We start from the raw sequence: 25067 nt of genomic DNA on the forward strand, positions 1-25067 counted from the left end.
TGTATTTTGAATTGTTATAATTTCTTTATTTTCCAAATATTAATATAGCTTTCCCCAAGCATAAGTACATTTTATTGCTAATATTTTCACTAATTCCTCATTTTAATCTACTGTATGTGTATGTATGTACTGTGGTAACTAACTTGCAGGATATTTGGTCCTGTCCAAAATGTCCATGAGCAGTTCTGGTCCATGCCAAGTGGTCCTTGATATTTGGTCCTATAAAAGTTCATCAAGGCCCTGGCCGGTTTGGTTCAGCGTCGACCTGCGGACTGAAGGGGTTCTCAACCTGTGGGTCACGAACAATGAAAATACATCCTGCATATCAGATATTTACATTACGATTCATAACAGTAGCAAAATTACATTGACAAAGTAGCAACAAAAATAATTTTATGGTTGGGGGTCACCACAACATGAGGAACTGTATTAAAGGGTCGTGGCATTAGGAAGGTTGAGAACCACTGGGAGTAGGGTTTGATTCCATCGAGGGCACATGCCTGCTTGTGGGCTCGATCCCCAGTAGGGGGCGTGCAGGAGGCAGCCGATCAATGATTCTCTCTCATCATTGATGTTTCTCTCTCTCCTTCGCCTTTCCTCTCTGAAGTCAACAAAAATGTGTATTAAAAAATTCATCATGAATTACAATAAAAATAAATACAATTTTAATGAAGTTGAGTGTTTTATTATTTAATGAATCATGGACCAAACCAAATGTCTCTATGGACATTTTAGACAGAACTGAATGTCCACTAATCAATATGTATAATATATGTCCTTTAATCTTTTGGAGCCTTTATTACTTTTATAATAGGAAGTGTATTTACAAAGAAACTTAGCCAAATACAAACACAAGTCTGGTGAAGTACTCTAGTGTGGAGATAAACCATAAGGTGTATGTCATATGAAAGCATAATTAGCCATATGATTTACATGCTTAGTAAATCCTAGGAATGGAAAGTAAGTCTGGACCTCTTTTTACTTACTTAGAAAGGCATTGGAAAAATTGGTAGACAGACTTTCTAGTTGATAAAATTACCAAAATACCATGAAGTTCAAGTGCCAAACAAAACAGAAGCAAGGAAGTGGTTCACTGCTCAGAAAGCCAAGGTGCAGTGAGGCAATAGCCGTAAGTAGCCCATCCACCTAGATTGTAGGCCAGCTCTGTGCAGAAGGCTTTTGGATCAGTGTCACATTTTAAATGGTGAATTTCAGAACTGCAAAGATGATAATGCCTGGAAGTGACCTTTTAAGTTCTGAGAAGGATCATGATCTTTTCTACTGAGACTTGCACATGCCGACAATATTGATGCAAGATTAGAAAATCAAGTACTTGATAAATGCCTGTATACTTTCAGTAAGCCAGAATTTTTCTTAATAAATTGTTAGCACTGTAAGTAGTTAACACTTAACAAGAATCTAATTCTATCTGACAAAGTTTTGAAATGTGTTGCTACTTTTATATGAATATAGCTCCTATTTATGGAATACTTACTGAACTTTATAAGTGCAAAAAAAAATGAAGCTCAGTTGTATGAAAGAACTTGTCCAATTTTATAGAGCTGGAAAGTGTTAAAAGAGGATTTCAACAGAGGGAATCTGACAGAGCTTATGTTCACTTTTATGTTGCATACTTATTTATGGCAAAGTCAATAACAAAAATAAGTTATACTGCAATGTGATCAAACTTTTTTCATATACATGTAGATATAGATTTTTATTTTGTTACATTTCTAGTACATCAGTTATATAATAGAAATGGCCACAGTATTATGTACTAGGGATATTAGATATAATTCCCTTTCTTGATCCTGCTGAATGTTTTCCACATTTTAAAGATATAAACCACAAAACGTCAAAAATAAATTTCCAATGTCACAATACTATTAAATAGAAGAGAAAAAGTTTCCTCCTTCTTTATCTTTTATCACTCTGCCAATATGAGGAGAATCCACACTAAGTGTAGCTATTTCATGTAATTTTTGTCTCATTCTTAAGGAGTGCAATAACTCCACTAATTGAATGCTGGGCCATCATACTGATTGACAGTGAACTTGTAAGAGAAGAGCTTCTCAATGCCATTACCAAAGCAATATAGAGGAATGTGTTTACCCTGCCACACACATATAAGCTCCAAGTGTATTCAGTCTCTTTCTGATTTACCTTCCTTTTTAGAAGTGTCCTTGAGATTTCTCAGTATATTTAGAAATCTTATGGCCATTAACCAAAAGCAACACATAGTGTATGATCCCAAGAAAAGCATAACAATAGGCATAGCATTGATTGAAAATTATATTCTACTAGAGGCCCAGTGCACTAAATCCATGCATGGGTGGGGTCCCTAGGCCTGGCTGGTGATCAAGGCCGATCAGGGCCTCCCTTCCCTGGCTGCCGGCCAGGGCCTTCCTTCGTTCCGCGCCACCCCATGATGGTCATCACATGTCATAGTGAGCAATTGAACTTCCAGTCTCCCGGTCAAACTCCCAAGGGGACAATGTGCATATTAGGCTTTTATATATATAGATTTCCGCATGGTCCAATATGATGTTAAATTGAGTATTACTTATAAAAGTCTGATATTTATGCTTTTTTTCCACATAAGAAGAAGAGACCAAAACCTATAAATAAAAAGTACTTGATCTTTGGCTTTTCTAGTTCCACAGCTCAATGGTCTGGGTTACTCAATTTACTATGAGCAAAGACATGATCACCCTATAGTAATTCAACACAGCAGAACAAATTGTGCTCAATAGAACTAAATGACTCATCTAATGGAAACTTTTTTTCTGATTAGCTTTTTGTTGCTCCCACTTAAAAACCATTGAACTTCTTTCATCTTTTTTTATTTATGAGATTAGTCAGTCTTATATTCCGTTTATCTACATGAGGCAGAATAGGTTTGAATAGGGCTCATAAAACTGTATATGTAAAGGGTTAGAGAGTCAATATTTTATGCTTGAGGGCTGCCTACTTGCTTTCATAACCACTCCATCCTCTGTGTCATAGCACACAAATAGAGACAAAGTGTAAATGTTTGATTATGGCTCTGTTCCAAGAAATTTTATTTATGGACACTGACATTTAGATTTTGTATAATTTTCATGTATCTTAAAATATTATCTTTCTCTTGATTTTTAATTATTAAGAAATATAAAACTATTATTTGCTTCTGTGCTGTGTAAAAGCAGATTGTAGAGTGGATTTTGGTCCATAGTCCATAGATTGCTGACCACAGAATTAAAAAATAAAATTGAAGAGTGAAAGCAAGCAGGACTTTAGTAAAAGAGACTATGTCTCAATGTTGCCAGTTGTTATTTTATTACTTGTTAAAGACATCCTATCTAATAAAAGAGAAACATGGTAATTGGTGTACGACCGCTACCCTTCCCATTGGCTAATCAGCGAGATAAGTAAATTAACTGCCAGCCAAGATGGTGGCCAGCAGCTAGACAGCTTAAACTGAACATGAGGCTTGCTTGCTTCAGTGACGGAGGACTCCAACGTTCCCCGCCTGCCTTGCCGGCCTCTGAGCTGCTAAGAAACATTGTTACAAATATAGAAGCTAAACAAAACCCCAGAAACCAGCTTTCAGCGAGCCGGGATCTCAGAGCTGGAGTTGATACAGAGTTTCGATTATAGAACGTAAACAAACCAGATACCTGCTTTCAGCAGCTGAGGCCTCAGAGCTGGAGCCAAGCCTCAGAGCTAAAGCTGGCCCAGAATAAAAAAGAAAAAAAGGAGCCGTTGGGAGCTTCAGTCCCAGCCTGAAAACAGCCCTCAGCCCCTCACCCAGACTGGCCAGGCACCCCAGTGGGGACCCCCACCCTGAAGGATGTGTGACCAGCAGCAAACAGCCATCATCCCCTCACCCAGGCTGGCCAGGCACCCCAGTGGGAACCCCCACCCTGATCCAGGACACCCTTCAGGGCAAACCAGCCAGCCCCCACCCATGCACCAGGCCTCTATTCTATATAGTAAAAGGGTAATATGCCTCCCAGCACCGGGATCAGCGGAGCTGAGAGGCCTCCTGGCACCGAGATCAGCGTGACAGGGGGCAGCGCCCAAACCCCCTGATCACCCTGCGGCTCTGTGTGTGACAGGGGAAGGCGCCCCAACCCCCTGATCAGCCCTGCTCTGTGTGTGACAGGGTGTGGTGCCCCAACCCCCTGACCCCACGGATCCTGCTCTGTGTGTTACAGGGTAGAGCCATAACCTCCCCATCGGCCCTGCCCTGAGTATGACAGTGGCGGCACCCAAACCCCCTGATCGGCCCTGCTCTGTGGGTGATAGAGGGCGGTGCCCCAAACCCCTGATCCACCCTGCTCTGTGTGTGTCAGGGGGCGGTGCGCCAACTCCCCTATCGGCCCTACTCTTTGAGTGCCAGGGGGGAGCTCCCCAAACCCCTGATGGGCCCTGCACTGTGCATGACAGGGGGGAGCTCCCCAACCCCCTGACTGACCCTGCTCTGTGCGTGACAGGGAGCGGCACCCCAACCCCCTGATTGGCCCTGTTCTGTGCATGACAGGGGGTGGCGCCGCAACCTCCCCATCGACCCTGCCTTGAGTGTGACAGGGGGCGGTGCCCCAACCCCCCAATCGGCCCTACCCTTAGCGTGACTTAGGGTGGCATCGCAACCTCCCAATCCGCCCTTCTCTGTGCATCACAGGGGGCAGCGCCCCAACTCCCCAGTAGGCCCTGCTCTGAGCCCGACCAGGGGCTGCACCTAGGAATTGGGCCTGCCCTCTGCCACCTGGGAGCAGGCCTCAGCCAGCAGGTCGTTATCTGCTGAGGGGTCCCAGACTGCGAGAGGGCACAGGCCGGGCTGAGGGACCCCCACCCCCCCGAGTGCACAAATTTTTGTGCACCAGGCCTCTAGTGCTATCTAATAAAGAGGGAATATGCTAATTGACTGCCACGCCCTCAAAGATGGTGGCACCCACAGCCAATAAGGAGGGAATATGCTAATTGCTATGCCCCCAATGATGATGGTGCCTACAGCCAATAAGGAGAGAATATGCTAATTGACTGCCCTGCCCTCAAAGATGGTGGCACTCACAGCCACAAGATGGTGGCATCCCGTCGTCCCCTCAGCCCCGCCAGGGCAGCAGGCATGCGGCAAGGTTGGGCCTGCCCCAAGGCGGGCACAGCTACTCCACATGCCTTCCTCGAGTCCCCCAGTCCCCTTAACCTGCCAGCCACCCAGTGCCTGCCTGAGGTGCAGGTAACCAGGACTGGCCGAGGCTTGCGCTGCCAGCAGTGGCAGCAGCAGAGGTGTGATGAGGGCATCATCTTCCCTTGATCGCTGGGTTGCCTCCCACCCTTGAGGGCTCCCGGATTGTGAGAGGGGGCAGACCGGGCTGATGGATGCCCCCTCAAGTGCATGAATTTTCATGCACTGGGCCTCTAGTTTTAAGAATAAACATTTTAATAAAATTAAGTGAGTTTAGGGATGATACCAAAATGTGGGGTATTTGAGTCTGAGTTCGTTGTCTCGAGAAATCGAAGCATGAATTCAGGTACAAAACCCGTTAGTGGGAACAGGGTTTATTGAGAGAAGCCAGTCCTAGAAAAGGTGTAGCTGGGGTTCTGGGAGCAGGTCAGTGTCCAGAGGTTCCTTTCCATGTTACGGGTGGGTGTTAAAGTCTATTAGTCCATGTGCAGAGTCCCACATGGCCATGAGACACATAGGCACAGGGAAGCACGTCTCCTGCTATAAAACCAAAAATCCAGCTCAGGGAGAGAGGGGAGAGAGGAGCATGTGCTTTTTGTGTGAGTGTACATGCTTGCTCATTTTTTATTGGTTCTTTCAAAGAAGTCTTCCTTAGTAACATTCTTGGGATTGGTTTTTATGCCTCATTGCCTTGTGATTTGTTATCTGCAAGCTGTCTATCTTAGCTACATTCACACATTTTAAAGCTCGTTTCTCTCACAGGAGCCCTTCCATCCCTGCTCAGTTGAGTTGTCTTAGTTACTCTGCCTAGTTGGGTTCCTGGTTCTATTTTCCCTTCCTGTAGTCCCACCCCTATCTACCTAGCTTCTTTCTGTCTGCTCAGGGAGACTAGTTTGAAGGAGCAGATATGTAATGTGAGCAAATTTAAAGAAGCTGTTCGTATTTCATCAATTGTATCACTAATGGTTTTTGTAAACTTAAGCAGGGCATTCTGTTTCTATAACCCTTTACATCCTACTTTGTTATAAGAATGGTGCTAGGATTTCATTAAAAATGTTAGAGAAATGAAGAGATTAAGAATGCTCCATGAATGAATAAAATTTGTGTTTCTATTTTCCTTTACAATATATCACATAACATTATAAATTGCTTATTTGTACAATGGGTAGAAAGGTAAAAAACTATATATCATTTTGGAGATATAGAATTCTAAAAAGTATTATTTCAATACCTAATTCATCTTTTTAAATTCTTTATTAAATTAGAAAGGCAAATATGTATAAGCTGATCATGGTAGAAATATTTATATTTGAATATTAATTTATTTGATAATTTTTGAGAATTTAACTTGTTTTGATAAGGTGAACTAACTAAAAATAGACTTAATCTATTATGGCAAAATGATATCAAAATATATCAGAAATGGCATGGCAATTGGCACTTATTTGTCATATTTAGAGCCAGACATTTTATAGAAACTTACACAAAAATACAAACAAATCTATTGAACTAAATGTAGTTTAATTTTATTGTAAATAAATTATCAAGAGAACCAAAACTTCCAAAATAAGAATAGAATACCAGTGATTACATGGGCCCCAAATGAAGGGTCCTCTAATAAGCCCCATAAAGAGAAATGAAACATACCATAAGGCTTCTACTCTTCTTTCTTTCTGTGTACCACCAGGTACGTCAGAATTTTCTTTATTCTGTATTTATTTAATTTACATCTTTGTATGTTTGTATTAAAATACATAATACTCTTAATTTGAGAATGATCAAATTATGTGTTTGATTATGTCTACACAAAAGTCACAGTAGAGAGATTTAATTTTTATCTGTCCAATGAATGGGTTGAATTAGCATTAAAAGACTGCCTCAAAAAAAAAAGACTGCCTTCAGTTTACTATTCTGCAGCCACAGAGAAAGAGGGTAGGGCAGAAATATGGATGCAAACACATTTATAAAGACTCTGGGACTATCATAGTGTTAATATAGTTTTTGAATCTCTGAATCTGCTTATGAAGATAAACAAAATAACTGGTTATCAAAACAAAAAAATAAATAAAAATGAGCAACATTTGTAAAAATAATAGACAAGAACACAAGTGGATGAGAAAAACCTTCAATAGGCATATGACTTTCAAAGTATTACCATCTCTTGGGAGAACACAGGGGAAAGCAATGAGTGTGTCTGATGGACATTAGAAGAGGAAATAAATTTGAGCGTAGCATCTGTAATGTGGGAGGGTATTTTTCAAACTAGTTGCAGGAGACTAAATGATCAGTCATAAAACCAGAAGAGATTAGAAAAGTCTGTTTCCAATGAATACTCAAAATAGACCCACCAGGAATAATAGAGTTTCAGCATAAAGTAAAATACGTACTCAAAAGATATCATAATCATAAAACTATATTCTACTACTCAAATTAGCTAAAATTCAGATCTTATAAATGAAACAACAGAATTAGAAAACATAAATGAGATTACAGAACTTTAGAAACTCTTAATGATAAAAGAAAAAAAATCAACTCAGAGTTGAAGATTAAGCTGCAATAAACACAAGAGTTTTTACATGCAACATATAATTTCATAGGAAAAATAGGAGGAGATAACCAGGAATGATTTAAAAACTAAAAAGAAATAAAAGGGATTTAAGTAAAAGAAACATTGAAGGTTGGTAAAGAACATCAACGCACCAATATTAGGTAACTGAATAAGAAAATCAAAGGAAGTAAACAGAATATCAAGAGCAATACTTCAAGCAAATTTTCCTGAAGTATAAAGCAATGAAACTACTTGTTGAAATAGCTTACCATCTTCGTAAAAATAATGACTAACAACAAAATATACTCTTATAAAATTACTGATATTTTATCAGAAAGAATAAAAAAATCTTTTGAGTGTCTAGACCAGGAGTTGTCAAGCTTTTTTCTATGCAGGGCCAGATACTAGATATTTCAGGCGGTGTACCCAAATAGACAGTGGATTGGATTCCATCTGGGATCATCCGTAGTTTGTTGATCTTAGATCCCAATTTTTTTTGTGTGCTGTAAGAAGGTGGTCTAGTTTCAAGTTTTTGCACGTTATCTGTCCAATTTTCCCAGCACCATTTATTGAATAGACTATCTTTAGCCCATTGTATGTTTTTGCAATATTTGTCAAATATTTGTTAAAAGACATGGATTTATTTCTGGTCTCTATATACTGTTCTGTTGAACTATGTCTGTTTCTATGCCAGTACCATGCTGCTTTGATAACTGTGGTCTTACAGTACAGTTTGATAATAGGGAGCACAATTCCGCCAACTATGTACTTCTTTCCCAAGGTCACTGTCGCTATTTGGGATCTTTTGTGGTTCCATATAAATTTTTGGAATATTTGTTCTAGTTTTGTGAAATACACCATTGGCATCTTAATAGGAATTGCATTGAATCTGTTTTGGGTATTAGGGACATTTTAATGATGTTAATTCTTCCTAATCATGAACACGGTATACGATTCTACTTATTTGTATTTTCAATTTATTTCTTCGGTTTCTTACAATTTTCTGAGTACAGGTCTTTTACTTTCTTTGCTAAACTTATTCCTAGGTATTTTATTCTTTTTGAAGCAATTCTGAATAGGATTGCTCTCTTAGTTTCCCTTTCTGGTAGTTCATTATTGGTGTATAAAAATGAACCTGATTTCTGGATATTTATTTTTCATCTTGTGACTTTACTGAATTTATTCATCAGTTCTAGAAGTTTTTAGTGTAACCTTTAGGGTTATGAATATACAGTATCATGTCATCCGCAAATAATGACAGTTTTACTTCTTCCTTTCCAATTTGGATGCCTTTTATTCCCCTTTCTTGTCTGATTGCCATGGTTAGGACTTCCAGGACTATGTTGAATAAGAGTGGTGAAGGTGGCCATTCCTAACTTGTTCCTAATCCTAAGGGGAATGCTTGTGGTTTTTTCCCATTGAGTATGCTATTGGCTGTGGGTTTAGCATATATGGCATTTATAATGTTGAGGTAAGTTCCCTCTATTCTCATTTTTCTGAGAGTTTTTTCATAAATGGGTGCTGGAATTTATCAAATGCTTTTTCTGCATCTATTGATATGATCATGTTATATTTATTCTTCATTATGTTTATGTGGTGTACCATGCTTACTAATTTGTGGATATTGTAACAATCTTGCATCCCCAGAGTAAATTCCAATGTATTGCTGGATTTGGTTTGTTAATATTTTGTTAAAGACTTTAGCATCTATGTTCATCAGGGATATTGATCTATAACTTAGTTCTTTGTGGTGTCTTTATCTGGTTTTGAATTTAGGATAATTCCTGTCTTGGAAAATGAGCTTTGGAGTCTTCCCCCCTTTTGAAATTTTTGGAATAGTTTGAGAAGGATATGTGTTATTTCTTCTCTGAATGCTTGATAAAATTCACGTATGAAGCCTTTTGGTCCATGGCTTTTGCTTTCTGGGAGTTTTTATTTTATTATTTTTTATTACTGCTTCAATTTGACTTCAATTTCACTATCTATTCAGATTCTCAGATTATTTCTGATTTAGTTTAGAAGATTGTATTTTTCTAGGAATTTATCCTTTTTGTATAGATTGTCCAGCTTTTTGGCATTTAGTTGTTCATAATACATTCTTAGAATCCTTTGTATTTCTTTGGTGTCAGTTGTTACTTCTCCTTTTTCATTTCTGATTTTATTTATTTGGGTTCTAGCTCTTATGGGAAAACATATTTGCAGGTACATCTGATAAGGGGTTAATATCCAAAATATATAAGGAACTTATAAAACTCAACACCAAGAAAATAAACATTCTAATTAAAAAATGGGCAAAGGAACTGTATCGACACTTTTCCAAATAAACATATGAAAAAATAATTAATGTCACTAGTCATAAGAGAAATGCAAATTAAAGTCATAATGAACTATCCCCTCATACCTCTCACAATGGCTATCATCAATAAATCAACAAACAACAACTGCTGGCGAGGATATGGAGAAAGAGTAACTCTTGTATACTGTTGGTGGGAATGCAAATTGGGGTAGTCACTGTGGAAAGCAGTATAGGGATAATAATGGAATAAATAATATATTTGTCAGTTTAGGAGAGAATGTCTAAGCTTAGTATTTTATATTCTGCACAATTGTCTCTCAAATATGAAGAGCACAGGCAATCTGTTATTATCAATGTGAAAAAATACAAAGGATATTGTTTCCATAGACCTTCAGAAGAAATCAAGTAGAGTATGAGGTTCATAAGACCTAAGCATATTATGCATATACATACACATATGTATACATAAGCATGCACATATCTATTCATACATATCTATATGTGTATATATCAGTATATCTCTAGGTCTCTATGTCTCTACATTTATATACCTATATCTATATCTATATATCTATATCTATCTATATCTATATCTATATCTATATCTATATCTATATCTATATCTATATCTATATATCTATCTATATCTATATCTATATCTATATATCTATCTATATCTATATCTATATCTATATATCTATCTATATCTATATCTATATCTATATCTATATCTATATCTATATCTATATCTATGAAAGAGAGGAGAGAAAGAACACCTGTGCAGGTGGTGACAGTGATGAAGAGCTTCCTTTGTGAGGATTGGAATGCAGAGGAGGTGAGCGTCACATTCTTAGCATTATGTTGTGATGGGTTAAAAGCTAAGGCTGGTGTAAAAGCCTAGCCAAATCAATGATGTAGAAAAAAAGATGTTTTTTTAAAAAATTTCAAATTATAATACTACTTGTCTGGATCAAAATAGAGCTTTATTTTTGTAAGGCTAAATGAAGTAGACAAGAGGTTATTGTTGTGTTGAGTTAAGTTTAAAAAATGTTATTTTCAATGCCATTCACTTTTACTGATTAGTATCTTGCTCAACACCAGTATGGAAGAAATCCCCATAACATACATTAAAGAAAAACAAACAAATTCCAAAATGCCAAAAGTTCAATGTAGCAGTAGATAAAAAAAAAAAGTATAGATCATTTTATACTTGAGGAAGAAACAATCATTTAGAGAATGGAACAATAAACATTTGTTTGCTCAATTGTCCATGTTGTCAGCAGAGGTTGGTCATTGCACTAACGTGAAGAAAAGAGCACAGGTAACTCATAAGGTGTACTATAAAATCTATACTAATAACAGGGTAATATGATAATTAGACCATACATCTTCCGGACATCCTTCTGGACAAAGCCACAGTGGCAGGGGCTGAGGCAGAGGCAGTTAGGGGCGACTGGGCAGGCAGGCAGGAACCAGTTGCCCCGGATTGCAAGAGGGATGTCCGACTGCCAGTTAGGCCTGATCCCTGCGGCAGTCGGACATCCCTCAAAAGGTCCCAAATTGAGGAGGGTGCAGGCCGGGCTGAGGGACCCTCCCCTGTGCAGGAATTTGTGCATCAGGCCTCTAGTGTTAATAAACGCCAGTAAGTTTTGCAGTCACAGTGAATGTGATTTTTTTTTCAACCAAAGACTGTAAAACTATGTGCTGGGCTATCTTTTTCACTTTGTGTGAAGATCAATGGCCTATAATTATCAATTTGTAGTTCTTCATCCCTTTACCTTTTTCAGTCACCCCCCAGCTCTCCTTTCATCTGGCAGCTGTCAAAATCGTCTCTGTATGAGTCTGTTTCTGCTCTGCTTGCTTATTTATTCAGTTGTTGATAGATATTTATTTATTGCCATTTTATTGGTCATGTTTCTTGTTCTTCTTAAAGAAGACCCTTTAACATTTCATATAATACTGGTTTGGTGGTGATGGTAGTTATAGAACAGTCATGGGGGTGTAAAGGACAGCATAAGGAATATAGTCAATAATATTCTAATAACAATATATGGTGTCAGGTAGGTGTGAGATTTATCAGGCTGATCACTTCATAAGTTACGTAATGTCTAATCACGGGGATATACATTGGAAACATATAATAATGAATAGCAACTGTAATTGAAAAGTAAGAACATGATTTAAAATAAAAATGATTAAAATAAATAAAAAGATAAATGGTATGTTATCTGAATATTTTAAAGTATCAGAAGCTGTATTACTATAATTCTACACATCCCAAAGTATAATTTTCTATTCTCAGTTACTTCAGCACAATAAAGAAAAGAAAAATATACTATTAATATAATTAGTAGATAATAAAAATATATTTGTTAAAAATATCAACATATAGTATGTATGAAACATTTAGTGCTATGGAAACTAGTTAATTGTTATAGTTACTTATAAAAGATTAAGATTGCATTGAAATCAGAAAAAGAACAAAGTGTTCCTAGAGATGGAAAACATTCAGATCATATGATGTAAGAGACTTCTATCTAAATAATATATTCAAAAATAAGTGGTTGGAGAAGAATTTCTAAGTGATGAAAAACATCTCCCTTCCCTCTGAAAGAATAAAGTAAAAACATTTAAGAATGGAGTCCTTCTCACTCCTTTTGTTCTTATTTCACTTTGTTCTTAGTATTTATTATGAAACCAGAAGTAATGAAAAAAGAGGCAAATGGATTATTTCTCCTGATTTGGGTGTTTGGAGAGAGCAAATCTATACCTCTGCTAAATAACCCTCTCCACCTGCTTAGTGAGCTCACACCCTGATACAGCTGAAGGCCCATGTCTGAACATTGGGAAGGCCGGCACTCCATTCCCAAGGGATCCAATGATAGCATTTTCCTAAACGTACTTGACACGATGTGTGTCATGGTCAGGAGAGCATCGATACTGGTCAGTTGGGACTTCTGGGCAGAAAAGAAATTCAGCTCTCTCCTAGAGTTCATTTCCATTTCATGATGAACACTTTAAAATGCGCATTCTCTATGTCTCTTGAATCATCATATCTGCCACTGTTAGGATTTGCTTCATGAGATAACTTTCATTTCAGACTTCTACAGAGTCTGGTAGCAATGGACGTATTTTGAAAAAAAAAAAAAAATTGATGTTCATTTCTGGCCTTAGCTCCACCATTTAAAAAAGTGTCCTAGTAACCTCTTTTAGCATATCTTCCATGAAATTTATAGAAATCTATCTTTGTCTGGTAATCTATCTATCTATATAAACAGGTAATACGCAAATTAGCTGTGCACCATGACCGGCTCAGGAGGAGGCTGCATCATGACCATTCAGGATGAGCTGCACGCGCAGATGGGTGGGAGGGGACTGCGTGACACCCCCAACCCCAGCGACACACACCAGGGGTGGGGGCTTGCTCCGAGCGGCCGTGGCATGGCTCGGAGAATGCCCCCAGTGGGTGGCAGCGGCAGCCAGAGCGAATCAGCCCCAGTCCCAGATACCTGGCAGTGGCTGGAGCAAAGCGGCCCGGGTCCCAGGTGGTTGGCAGCAGCAGCCAGAGCGAAGCAGCCCGGGTCCCAGGTGCTAGAGGGAAGCTGGTGCCGGCAGCCAGGGGAAGGAGGGCCTATTCTTGCATTTATCTTCGTGTATCGGGCCTCTAGTAGATATATAACCATGAGGTTTATAACTTTTGGAATATATGTGAAAACTGTAAATGCATTTTCACCTAATTCACTGAAATCTGATGTAACTGTGAAAACTAATTTTGTTTTGTGTCTTTGTGACATATAAATCTTGAATTCTATGCAAAGTAGTTCTTTGGGACTGAGATCTTTATTGGAGATGAGCACAACTGTGACATGACACTATTTTTAATTGAAAAGGTGGATGAAGAACTGGTCAGGAAAATCTAGAGGCTGACTCTGCTTCTTAAGAACTATCTGGAGGTATATGGAACCATAGTTGCCATTGATAAGTGACATTTTGATACTTCTTTGATGGATATTGTCATGATGCCTTTCTTGGTTAACTTACTTTGAATAGCCATGCCATCATTCATCAAAGCTCAAGCTAACTCCAATGTTTTATTCTAAGACTAGAGGCCTGGTGCACAAAAATTTGTGCACTCAGGGGGGAGGGGAGGTCCCTCAGGCCGGCCTGTGCCCTCTCGCAGTCTGGGACCGCTCAGGGGATGACCACCTGCTGGCTTAGGCCTGCTCCCTGGGAGATTTGGCCTAATATAGCAATCAGACATCCCTCTGGCAGCCCGGCAGCCCTCGGGGGATGTCCACTTGCCAGCGGGGAGCAGGCCTAAACTGCAGTCGGACATCCTTAGCACTGCTGAGGAGGCAGGAGAGGCTCCCACCACCACCACTGTACTGGCAGCCATCAGCCTGGCTTGTGGCTGAGCAGAGCTCCTCCCATGTGAGAGCACCCTCACCACCAGAGGGTAGCTCCTGCATTGAGAGTCTGCCCCCTGGTGGTCAGTGTGCATCATAGTGACCAGTCATTCCCAGTCCTTCTGCTGTTAGGGTCAGTTTACATATTACCCTGTTACTATATAGGATAGAGGCCTGGTGCATGGGTGGGGGCCGGCTGGTTTTCCCTGAAGGGTGTTCCGGATCAGGGTGGGGGTCCCGCTTGGGTGCCTGGCCAGCCTGGATGAGGGGATGATGGCTGTTTGCAGCTGGTCACACCCCCTTCAGGGTGGGGGTTCCCACTGGGGTGCCTGGCCAGTCTGGGTGAGGGGCTGAGGGCCGTTTTCAGGCTGGCGGGTGACTGAAGCTCCCAACCTCTCCTTTTTTTATTTTTCTTTTTTTTTTTTTATTCTGGGATTTATTTACCTTCTATGGCTGTCACTGGAACTGAGAGCCGGCTTTAGCTCTGAGGCTCGGCTCCAGCTCTGAGACCTTGGCTGCTGAAAGCAGGTATCTGGGTTTGTTTGGCTTCTATAATTGAAACACTGTTGCAGCTCCAGCTCTGAGGCCCGGCTGGCTGAAAGCAGGTTTCTGGGGTTTGTTTAGCTTCTATAATTGCAACATTGTTTCTTAGAGTGCAGCTCAGAGGCCGGCAGCAGCAGGCGGGGAACCTTGGCTTCCTCCATCACTTGAGCAAGCAAGCCTCCTGTTCTCTTCAGCTGCCTGGCTGCAGGCCGCCATCTTGGTTGGCAGTTAATTTGCATATCGCCCTGATTAGCCAATGGGAAGCATGTCGGAGGTATGGTTAATTACCATGTTTGTCTATTATTAGATAGGATATGTGCCCAGAAGGTATCTGGATATTGGATAAGGACTTTGTTGTAAAGGAGGAATTATATTTTGAGAAAGAGCACTGCAACTTTTCTAGATTTTGGGGGAAGCCTCACTAATGAGTGATGACAAATAATATTCTTTTTTTGGGGGGTACATATTCTGGAGCATTCTATTCCATATCATGAATGTAGTAGATTGTGATGTTTATTTATTTTACTCATAATTGAGAACAATGCCAAGGAGTAATGTAATCATAGTACATGAACCCACTCCTTCCTTTCCACATTCCTGTAGAGATACTTGAATTGTTTAGTAAAACATTTTCCTTTTTTAAGCTTTGGTGGTACATTTTTGATTAATAGTTTCTATGATGCTGTTTTTTGTCCCTAGCCATGGATAGATCTAGTGATGTAAGTTAACGTTATGATGTTTTCCTCTTCCACTTTAATAATATAAATAATGTCTAGAATCTCTGCCTCTGGAATATCTCTCTGACCTTATAGGACATTGGGAAATATTTCACTGATGGACAACCATCTTAATGTCTTTTTAAACCCAACTGGTGTTACTGTTGGAATATCTTACCTCTCAATAATTATGGTCAGATTTGTAGGGGCTTATTCTTTCCTGAGTCAAAGAACCACAGCTTATATTTACCATGGATTGTTCTCCACTTTTCATAGCTTTACCGTCTGGACAACCATATTATTCTGTTTGGTATCTTTGTGGAAAAGACTTTATTATACTTCGTTACCTCTTTCCCAAAACATATAAATATCCCCATTTTTATATAAATGGATTGAATATGTACATGAATATATTTCCCCTGCACTTTTCAGTCTAAGAAATATTTTAAAATAATTTTATTTATTTATTTTAAAAATATATTTTTATTGATTTCAGAGAAGAAGGGAGAGGGAGAGAGATAGAAACATCAATGATGAGAGAGAATCATTGATTGGCTGCCTTCTGCATGCCCCCTTTTGGGGATTGAACCCACAACCCGGGCATGTGCCCTTGATGGAAATCAAACCTGGGACCCTTCCATCTGCAGACTGACACTCTAGCCACTGAGCCAAACCAGCTAGGGCCTAAGAAATATTTTGAAACTTCTTTCTCTGTTTCTGTGGAACAACTCCAAGTTCCTGGATATCATATAAGCATGGGAGTAAATGCCTGCCTATTATCTCTGCCCTGATGGACTTTGTTCTTACAGGTACCTGCTGAGACTTCTAGCCTGAAGGAGCATCAAGTCCCATGGAACATTGAATTTAGATAAATAATTTTGTGCACTTATGGTTTTCAATGCATTTTGCTTTGATTAGTGAAGCCATTATTTCTTTTCGACTTCTCTTTTTCCCCCCTGAAGCTGTACATTTTGAGCCAAAAAAAACTATAAAAGTTAGAAAACAAAAATAGGCTTTTCTGTCACAATGCAAAGCATTGTTTAAAGAATACATACCTGAGGTTATTTTAGTGTCTAAAACAAAATGCCTCGTGGTTTTATTTCTAGTTAATTTACCAATTACAGAGATTGAATTATTTTACTTGTCATAAAAATATAATTTCCCCCTAATTCTTACATTATAAAGTTATGCCAAAGAAAGAGAAGGGGAGGGAGAGGGGTTCAAAATCAGATCATAGGATAATTTACTAACAGTCTTTCTATTTTATATTTCAACTAGTGGCCTGATGCATGAAATTCATGCACTGGGGGGGGGGGGGGGGGGGGCGTGTTCCCTAAGCCAGGCCTGCACCCTCTCACAGTCCGGGATCCCTCAGCAGACATCCCTCTCTCAATCCAGGATCCCTCGTTCCTTACCACTTGGCTCACTGCCCATTAGCAGCAGGCTCCTTACCACTCGGCTTGCTATTCCTTAGTGCTGCTGCAGAGGCATGAGAGTCACGCGCCACCGCCACTGTGCTCACCAGCCATGAGCCCAGCTTCTGACTGAGTGGCCACTCCCGCTGTGGGAGCGCACTGACCACCAGGGGGCAACTCCTGCATTAAGCATCTGCCCCTGGTGGTCATGGCTACTGGCTGGTTGTTATAGTCGTTCCGCCATAACGGCCGCTTAGGCTTTTATTATCTATACTAATATAAGGGTAATATGCTAATTAGACCAGGAGACCTTCCGGGAGACAGTCCGGATGTCCTTCTGGACAAAGCCATGATGGTGGGGCCGAGGCAGAGGCGGTTAGGGGCGATCAGGCCAACGGGGGTGCAGTTGGGGGCGAGCAGGCCAGTGGGAGGGGGCAGTTGGGGGCAATCAGGCCAGCAGGAAGGGGTAGTTTGGGGAGAGCAGGCCGGTAGGGGGGGCAGGTGATGGCGAGCAGGTCCATGGGGGAGGGACAGTTGGGGCCCAGCAGTGCAGCAGGGGGAGCAGTTTGGGGTGATCAGGTCAGAAGGGGGGTGCAGTTGGGGTGATCAGGCAGGCAGGAAGAGAGGTTAGGGGCAATCAGACAGGTGAGTGGTTAGGAGCCAGCAGTCCCAGATTGCGAGAGGGATATTGAACTGCTGATTTAGACATCTAGCAGTCAGACATCCCCCGAGGGGTCCCAGATTGGAGAGGGTGCAGGCTGGGCTGAGGGACACATCTCCCCCATGCACGAATTTTGTACCCTAGGCCACTAGTCAACACTAATAAAAGAGAAAAATGGTAATTGGCGTACGACGATACCCTTTTCATTGGCTAATCAGGGCTATATGCAAATTAACTGCCAACTAAGATTGGCAGTTAACTGCCAACAAGATGGCGGTTAATTTGCATATGTAGGCACAATGCAGGGAGGCGAAAGGGAAAGCAGGAAGAAGCCCCCTGCCACTGACAGTGATCGGAAACCCAGGGAGGAGCTAAGAGCTGGGGGGCAGGGCAAAGGCGGCCCTGGGGCCGCCTTTGCCCTGCCCCCCAGCCATGATCGGAGAATCAGGAGCCTTTGCCGCCCTGGCCAGTGATAGCAGGAAGTAGGGGTGGAGCCAGCAATGGGAGCTGGACACGGTCGAAGCTGGCAGTCCCGGGAGCTAGGGGTCCCTTGCCTGGGCCTAAAGCGGAGCCCACGATCACGGGGCCGCTGCAGCTGCGGGTCCCCGCTGCCCGGGCCGGACGCCTCAGCCAGAGGCGTTAGGCCTGGGCAGGGGCGGAGCCTGCAACCACGGGGAGCTGGGGGACCCTGCCCAGGACTGACACCTCTGCTGGAGGCCTCAGGCCTGGTCAAGGGGCCGATCCGGTGATTGGTGATCGGAGGGTGATGAGGGTCAACTCCTCTGGCCGAGGCATCAGGCCTGGACGGGGGGCGGAGCCGGGGATTGGGGGGATATGATGGTCCCCTTGCCCAGGCCTGTAGCCTGGGTCAGAGGCGTCAGGCTTGGGCGGGGGGTGGAGCAAGCGATCAGAGGGAGATGGGGGTCCCCTGCCTAGGCATGATTCCTGGGCCAGAGGCCTCAGGCCTGGGCGGGGGCCAGAGCCAGTGATCGGGGGGAGATGGGGGTCCCCTGTCCAAGCCTGACACCTCTGGCGGAGGCGTCAGGCCTGGGCAAGGGGCCAATCAGGTGATCGGAGGGTAATGGGGGTCTATGCCTCTGGCCGAGTCATCAGGCCTGGGCAAGGGGCAGAGCCAGCAATCGGAGGGGTCTGGGGGTCCCCTGCCCAGGCCTGATGCCTGGGCCAGAGGCGTCAGGCTTGGGCGGGGGGCAGAACCAGTGATGGGGGGAAATGAGGGTCCCCTGCCCAGGCCTGACGCCTCTGTCAGAGGCGTCAGGCCTGGGCAAGGGGCCGATCCTGCGATTGGAGGGTTATGGGGGTCAACGCCTGAGGGCTCCCAGTATGTGAGAGGGGGCAGGCTGGGCTGAGGGACACTCCCCCCACACACACACCCAGTGCACGAATTTCGTGCACCGGGCCCCTAGTTTATATATATAAAAGTCTAAGTGACCATTATGACTGAACAGTCAGATGACCAGCTGGTATTTATGCCATGTACTGACCACCAGGGGACAGGAGCTGCCCTCTGGTTGTCAGTGCGCTCCCACAGCCTACCTCACTCAGCCAGCCTACCTACTGCGGTACCTCCCCCAGCCAATCAGTCTCAATCGGGACTAGGCAAGGGAGCCCTGATCTATCGGGAGGGACCCCACCTGTGCGCTAATTTGTGCACCGGGCCTCTAGTATAGATTATAAATACCTAAAAGAGCTCCTCTGTGCTATGTCATTTTTTAAAAGTCCCTGTGAAATTTATCAAGAAATAACTTTATATAGATTCATTAGACATAAATTATATGAACATGCAAATATTTTAAAATATAAATAATTTAAGAATGAACACTCAGTAATTTTTATCTAAAAGCTTTAATTATTTAATCATTTCTTTAAATATTGCTTTAGATGTGGAGCCTAATGGGTTAAAAATATGACTTCATAAAATTGATTATTAGATAAAAATATTATAATTAATGTTTAATCCTATATTTTCTTAAATTTACCTGAAATAATATTTCTTAGATTCTGTTAAAATAATAATTTATAACAAGTCAAATGTAATAAACATGTTTGTAGCAGTTATTCAATTTTTATTTCAAATTCTAAAAAAAAAATAAAACTTTTATCACTTACAGAATACTTTTAAATATATCATATTTTTAAATTTTACTCAATTTTTCTCATTTTATTTTTTCCCTTCCCTATGGCATTGTCTTTCCTTCTTATGTAGTAATTATAAGCTTATACTATATTACAGAATACTTTTATACAGTGTTACATGTAAAATAAAATTTGCCAAATTGAGTCAGAGTCTGTGGAATAAATACTTACATTATTTTTTTAAAATATATTTTCATTGATTCCAGACAGGAAATGAGAGGGAGAGAGAGATAGAAACAACAACCATGAGAGAGAATCATTGATCACTGCTTTCTGCAATCCCCACAATGGGGATTGAACCCATAACCCGGGCATATGACTTGACCGGGAACTGAACCATGACCTCCCGGGTTCATAGGTCAATGCTCAACCACTGAGCCATGCCAACTGGGGTAAATTAATTTTTATTTCTGAAGATAAATATTAATTATTTGCCAAATTAGCTTTCTTAATTCCAAGCATTTTTGTATTATTGAAAAAAAATTTCCATTGGCTTTTGTGTAGTATGAATGTGGAAGAAGAAAAGGGGCTTTTTGCTTATTAAAAAAACTAGAGGCCCAGCGCATGAAATTTGTGCACGAGCAGGGTCCGAAGCCTGGCCGATGATCAGGGCCAATCTGTGGGGCAACCAGTGGGGCAATCGGGGGGCCCTGCTGGCACCCGCCTTGGCCAGCCTGGAGCCGCCTGCTCATCAGTCCTTCCCCCCGCCACCGCCTCTGGTTGCCTCCCTCTGCAGGGCGATCAGTGGGGCGATTCGGGGGGGTGCAGACACTGCTGGCACCCACCTTGGCTGGCCTGGGGCCTGTGAGCTGGAGGCAGCTCCTGCATTGAGCATCTGCCCCATGGTGGTCAGTGTGTGTCATAGCGACTGGTCGTTCCACCGGTCCTTCCATCATTTGGTCGATTTGTATATTAGGCTTTTATTATATAGGGTTATTTATTATTTTTCAGACTCCCAGGCAGTAATACAGTCTTCTTTGTTTCTAATGTTTTTGATGATTATTTAGATAATCTGAATACCATTAATTCTCTATATAATGATTGTGATATTTCACTGTTAGACTCAGTGTTACTCAACCATTGTGTTTGTCATTGAGGGACATCATGGCCCATCCATAAGATGGATTACATATTATCTCATGCATATAAATTACTCATAAATTGATAACTCTTTTATGATAGATTCTGCAACATAATTTTCCTTAATTCACTGGCTTTAACATTAGTATTTATCAGACTTAAAAACAGCAAGATTTTCTCTATAAAATAAATAAGTTCAGATGTAATTACAAATAATATCTTACAGGAATAAGTTGCCTATGAAAAAATATTGATTTTTTTAAAGTTATTTTATTTTAATTATAAAATTTTCAAACTTTAAGTAAATACATATCTAATTTTTCTTAATATTGGCACATATAGCTTCAATAAAGCACCTGTCATGTTACTGCATCTCGCTTCTGTACAATTTAAGGTCATTCAGTTTTGATAGCTTAGAGCAAAGATTGATAACCCTTAATCTTTGTTAAGCTTCTTTATTGAAGACCATCAAGATTTAATTTTTTAAAATCTTACCACTTGGTAGATAAATGGCTTAGGAGTCCCATTCTTTTCTAACTTTCCTAATTAATCAAAATGTCATTTTGAGAGGGCATGGAATGAGAGAGGGTGTTTTTGTTTTTTTTAATCCTTCTAAGCTAACTCTTACAAATATGTTTTTTATCAATGTCAACTCCCAGATAATGTCATCTGTGCTAATCCCTAAACCTCTCTACTCTAGTGCTTTAAATTGTCTTTTCTGTTGATTTATCAGACAAGTGACCCTGGCCTAACCCTGTCAGCTTTAGTTCAGAGAAACTCACAAAAGATAGGCCTCTGATCTGACAAATTGATTGGCTGCAAGGAACAGTTTAACTAGAAAAGGATCTCCCTAAGAAGTGATAAAGGCCTTTTATTCCCTGCTTACAGTTTTGGTATGTGGGCAGAATTTATAAAATGTCCCACAGGCGAAGGCAATATTATGAGTAATCTGGAAAGCTGAATATAAAGGGAAGCAATAAAAGGCCTACATATTTCTGGTTAATAATAGTTCTGAGAGTATCAGCAACTATATTTTATTTAAAAGCCTTTAAATGGAGGTTAATTGAAAATGATCATCCTAATTAGAAAACAAATATTAAAATTCTCTTAGTGTTTCAAAGCTGACTTTAATGAGAGCATAATGATTAGGTATGAGGAAAATAAATTGCAATCTATAGAAAAGCTATTAATCAGATTATGGAACAGGTTAACTCAATGTCCTTGCTCTAACAAAGTTGTTGAATTACTTCTGTCCATGGCACTTTGTGTCTTGTCATATATTTTTGCTATTAGCAATCAACACTCTAGTAAATTTTTATCCAACAGAACGTTTATTTTCACTCTAGAGGCCCACTGCACAAATTCGTGCACATTGAAAGGAAATTAATTAGAAGAAATATTTTAATATCACTATTCACCCTTTCTCTATAATAGAAGTGTCAACCAAATTTATGATCAGCAATGACAGATGGAAACACACATGAGCGATTGGCACCAGCGACAGCTTTATATAGGGAGATAAACTTGTTTAATTAGACTTGGTTTCTGATTTAGCTAAACTTTTTCCAGACCAGTGAAGCACCCCAACTTCTTTTTCAGGTAATTGTCAACAACACAGCAGTAAATATTAACACAAAGCAGATTATTATTGTAGATCATGCAGGGAGAACAAAGGGTAAAACATTTAATTGCAGTGAGAAAACCTGAAGTCACTTTCAAGGTCCAGAATTTCTTACTTCTTTTCCAGTCAGGTCAAGTTTCTAAACTTTCTAAATCTCTGTTTTCCTGCTAATGAAAAGAAAATAGGATTCTACCAAGTCTCCTATCTACCTACTTTAGGACTTCTGTGAGGATCAGATGAGGCACTTGAAAACACTGTACAGGCATTTGTTAAAGTGCAAAATGTTTGCACCTGGCTATAAAGCAAATCATGGTCCTGGGCTGAAGAAACTCAAAGGAGGCTAGCTGCTAGGGAGAGGAAGCCAGGCACTGCTATGTGACATCATTACCTGGTGCCCATAGCCACCGTTTCTGGGCTGGGCTGGGCTGTGGGCCACATTTTGCACCATGGGGTCTTGGCAGCGTTGGCTGCAATTTGGTGGGCTGTCGCTCCCGGGTGGTGGCAGGGCCTGTTTCCCACTTTGGGGAAGCCGAGTGTTGGTTTGTCCTCACCAGGTCTCTGATGCTGTTTCTTTGTAAATGGCCAGTGCACGTCACAGCAGCTCCTGCATTGAGCATCGGCCCCCTGGTAGTCAGTGCGCGTCATAGCAACCGGTCAGATGGTTGGAGGGACACTTAGCATATTGTCAATCTACACTAATAAAAGAGAAAAATGGTAATTGGCGTACGACGATACCCTTTTCATTGGCTAATCAGGGCTATATGCAAATTAACTGCCAACTATGATTGGCAGTTAACTGCCAACTAAGATTGGCAGTTAACTGCCAACAAAATGGCGGTTAATTTGCATATGTAGGCACAATGCAGGGAGGCGAAAGGGAAAGCAGGAAGAAGCCCCCTGCCACTGACAGTGATCGGAAACCCAGGGGGGAGCTAAGAGCTGGGGGGCAGGGCAAAGGCGGCCCTGAGGCCGCCTTTGCCCTGCCCCCCAGCCATGATCGGAGAATCAGGTGCCTTTGCCGCCCTGGCCAGTGATAGCAGGAAGTAGGGGTGGAGCCAGCGATGGGAGCTGGGCACGGTCGAAGCTGGCAGTCCCGGGAGCTAGGGGTCCCTTGTCTGGGTCTAAAGCGGAGCCCACGATCGCGGGGCTGCTGCAGCTGCGGGTCCCCGCTGCCCGAGCCGGACGCCTCAGCCAGAGGCGTTAGGCCTGGGCAGGGGCAGAGCCTGCAACCACGGGGAGCTGGGGGTCCCCTGCCCAGGCCTGACGCCTCTGCCGGAGGCCTCAGGCCTGGTCAAGGGGCCTTTCTGGTGATTGGTGATCGGAGGGTGATGAGGGTCAACTCCTCTGGCCGAGGCATCAGGCCTGCGCGGGGCCTGAGCCGGGGATTGGGGGGATATGATGGTCCCCTTGCCCAGGCCTGAAGCCTGGGTCAGAGGCGTCAGGCTTGGGCAGGGGGTGGAGCAAGCGATCAGAGGGAGATGGGGGTCCCCTGCCCAGGCATGATTCCTGGGCCAGAGGCCTCAGGCCTGGGCGGGGGCCAGAGCCAGTGATCAGGGGGACATGGGGGTCCCCTGTCCAAGCCTGACACCTCTGGCGGAGGCATCAGGCCTGGGCAAGGGGCCGATCAGGTGATCGGAGGGTGATGGGGGTCTACGCCTCTGGCCGAGGCATCAGGCCTGGGCAAGGGTCAGAGCCAGCAATTGGAGGGGTCTGGGGTCCCCTGCCCAGGCCTGATGCCTGGGCCAGAGGCATCAGGCCTGGGCTGGGGGCAGAACCAGTGATGGGGGGAAATGAGGGTCCCCTGCCCAGGCCTGACACCTCTGTCAGAGGCGTCAGGCCTGGGCAAGGGGCTGATCCTGCAATTGGAGGGTGATTGGGGTCAATGCCTGAGGGCTCCCAGTATGTGAGAGGGGGCAGGCTGGGCTGAGGGACACTCCCCCCCCCCCACACACACACCCAGTGCACGAATTTCGTGCACCGGGCACCTAGTATATATATATATATCCCTCAGGTTTTAAGAATTTGATAATTTTTTAAATCCAGAAAGATATTAAACCAATATAATATCCAAGGGATTTATTCTTCAGAATACTTGGCTATTTCAATTATATTATGCAGTAAGTTTAGGACTATTCCCATCTTTGTTTTCCCTTGGCATTTCTTTCCTCTCTACCTTCATTGTATTTTTTCACTCCTCTTTTTGCACTCTTTCATTTTTTTCTATACTCCTGCTTCATAAAACATGTGTACTAAATGAACTGCAACCTGTATATCCCTTTGGTACCTGGGCACATTCATGATGACCTGTTTCTTTCTCATAATGTATGCCCATCTGAGTCCAAGATTGAGGATGGAGAAAATGATTATACCTTTTAATTGACAGAGCTGCAGCATCAATTTAACATTGTAAAATGATAGCATATATGTTCTTATTCCTCCCTCCTTCCTGGAATATGG

Source organism: Myotis daubentonii, chromosome 3 (genome assembly GCF_963259705.1).
Source record: "Myotis daubentonii chromosome 3, mMyoDau2.1, whole genome shotgun sequence".
NCBI classification, from domain to species: Eukaryota; Metazoa; Chordata; class Mammalia; order Chiroptera; family Vespertilionidae; genus Myotis; species Myotis daubentonii.